Source organism: Micropterus salmoides, unplaced genomic scaffold, assembly GCF_014851395.1.
Source record: "Micropterus salmoides isolate LMB-PRFRI ecotype aquatic unplaced genomic scaffold, ASM1485139v1 Ms_hic_scaffold_22, whole genome shotgun sequence".
NCBI lineage: Eukaryota > Metazoa > Chordata > Actinopteri > Centrarchiformes > Centrarchidae > Micropterus > Micropterus salmoides.
Genome location: NW_024041373.1, coordinates 5231112 through 5234153, shown reverse-complemented (window position 1 = coordinate 5234153; position 3042 = coordinate 5231112). Strand labels below are relative to the sequence as shown.

At 41.7% G+C, this 3042-nt stretch overlaps 1 pseudogene; it reads right to left on the bottom strand.

The window, feature by feature from the left end:
- Positions 1-520: 520 nt before the first annotated feature.
- Positions 521-3042, bottom strand: part of LOC119917690 — a 5091-nt pseudogene continuing 2569 nt past the window's right edge.

Below are 3042 nucleotides of genomic sequence, written 5' to 3'. Positions count from 1 at the left end.
AATTTGTAGTTTTACAGGGAGTAACATGCTGTAACAATTTCTTGGTGACAAGCTCCCAGCTAAGAAATAGTCCAGCTCCAAACCCCCATAAAACCACAACTTTTTGTGTTTACACTTATCTAGCTCTTTCCTGCTCTTTGTGCTAATCTGCATGTACTGTAGCTTCATACTGTATTTAACAGACAGAAATAAAAATGCTGTCGATCTTCATGTAACTCTTAACAATAAAGCTAATTAACTTATTTCCCCAAATCCCAAACTGTTCCTTTACAGCTGTCATCCAGTAAGTTACATCGGCTACCAAATCAGTTGCCCTAACATAAAATCAGACTGTGAGAGACAAAAACGCTCACAAATTGAACTGAAAAAGGTTGTCCGATTTAATGACACAGCTCAGGGAGGGGCAGCATGTGCACCAACCTTTTACAGTAATATCAAAATGTTAAGATCACAAAAGTGTGGTGTTCCTAAAACAATGTCCATGAATGCTTTATGGTTGCCCTTGGAAGCACATTACCAGACTGATATCAGTTTAGTTGTGCAGTCTTATCCTCAGAGTGTTCCTGATCACATGCTTCTCTGCTAAAAATGCTGCCACAGCCCATGGTAGTGCATACTCCAGTGTAACCAGTCCTCCCAGGTTGTACTTAAACCTGAGTAGTCCCATGGACATGCCCCCAGCAGCCTCAGCCCTGCCCCCCAGCTGAACTCCCATAGGTAAATGAACATGGTGTAGGCGATCAGACGCACTGGCAGTGGGTGACGCTTATCCAGCAGCTGGGATCTCAGGCTCTCCATGAAGTAGATTGCGGTAGCGTACATAGGCAGCGCCCACAGGCTGCTGTGACCTGCCAGCCTCCTGTCCTGGGTGCTGCACCAGTCCCACACAGCAGTGAAGACCACCTCACAGAGGCAGCCATGCAGCGCGTACACATAGAGGCGAACTACAGCAGAGAGTGGACGACTTGAGACTCTCCCATGTGGCTCTGCTAAACTTCATCTTCAATACCAGTCCCTGTCACAAAGAAATTGTAATTGTAAATAACTTAAGCAGATTTTTCAAAAGATTCTTTATAGTTTAGAGTGAAGGTATGGCCTTCAGGCCTATTCCATCTAAAGAGAAAAAAAAAGAAAATTAGCATCCCTAATATCATCCATCCATCGTCAACTGCTTTTCCTGCGTACAGGGTCACTGGAGCCAATCCCAGCTGACATCAGGCAAAAGGTGGGGTACACCCTGGACAGATCACCAATCCATCACAGGGCCACACATAGACAAACAACCAGTCACATTCACACCTTAGGACAATTTACCTGGCGAGAACCCACACGACAGACACAGGGAGAACATGCAAACTCCACACAGAAAGGCCGGGGCAACCAGCACTATCCACCACACACACCACCCTTCTCTAATATCAGTTTACATAAATATGTATGAGCTTGATGATGTTAAATTTGACTAACATTCTGTCCCAATAGAAATTAAGTGCATAGGTTACAATAATCCATTTGAAATGCCTGTTATTACTACATTTTGGCTCTTTAATGAATATCAAAATTTAATAGTTTGACATTTTGGGAATTTATTATTCACTTTTTGCTGAGATTTAGATGGATGATCAATAACACAGTATTTCTTGGCCATGAGCAGTAACTTCCTGAAGTTAAAAAGTTACTGCGCCAGACAAAACATTGTTTGACGCACAACCCTAGACAAATTTTTTGTATTGATTAAACTATGTTAATTTGTAAACCTTAGAGGAGCTGGTAAGTGGATTTTGTTATCTTTGGACAGAGCCAGGCAAGCTGTTCGCCTCCATTTCCAGTCTTTATGCTAAGCTAAGCTAACCAGCTGCTGCATCCAGCTACATATTTGCAGTACAGACATGAGAGTGCCATCAGTCTTCTCACGAATGAGCGTTTTTCCCAAAAGTTTGACTATTACTTGTGAAGTTAAAGCTGGAGTGCGGGACTTTACACATAAATGAACGTCTGTTCACACAATGCTGATAAAGCCAATCACTGGCAGGTAAAGATTTTAAGGAAAATGCAAATCTATTTCAGTGACAGATGCTGTCCAATCAATACATTTTTGACCATAATAATCTGAGATATAGTTATGCATGTAAGTGAAACTGATACATGAAAGAAAAGTATGCATGTTTATGTTTATAGGATGCATACATTAAAATGAAATAACATTTTAACAAGTAATATTATTTCTTTTTGAAAGAGCCCATCCTTTTCTCTAGATTTTCTTTGCTACATTATAATACCTCCAGTGTGTATACAGTCCTGTTTTGTCGCTCCTCCATGGGACACACAGCGTGTGTACAAGCTCTAACGGGGATTAGAGTAACAGGCTAATAGCACGGCTTATCAAGTTAAAGACTTTGAAAATCTTCAACAGGTTTTCATTCTGCACTGGAAAAAAAGTGCCATTTACCAATGCCACATGGTGACTGTATCTGTCATTAAATTATTTCTCCTCAAAATAAAATAGAATCTACAGTGGTCTCACAACAGCACTGAATAACTCCATCACTTCACTGACTTCCACCAATATAAGGATGCAATGACAACAAATGCCATATTTTGCCTCACACTGTGGTCTTCTACAGTTATCAAACATAACAATACACAATGATAATTCTCACCTTGGTCATTACTACCTCGTTTTCTCCCCATAATTAGTTTCTCGCCTCCATCCCTGGACAGCATACGGGTCTCTGTGCCTTTGTAATCCCTCTGCTTCCCTGTGTGTCTGTGCGTGTGTGTGTGGATCTTGGGCTAAACATTAAGCGGCTCCGTGTTATCAGAGTGAGACAGTGATGTCTCTGTCACAGGCTGAGGCCGTGAACCAAGGGACAGACGCGGGAAGCAAACCTGGACCACCTTAGGAAAGTATATCTGTGTGCATGTACTACCAATAAAAGTATTGATCTCACAGTGGGAGACTGTGGCTGCATGAATAGTTTCTTTTAAGCATACCGTAAGTAGGCAAATGTATTGATGTGTGTTGTTTGAGGGCAAACTGGG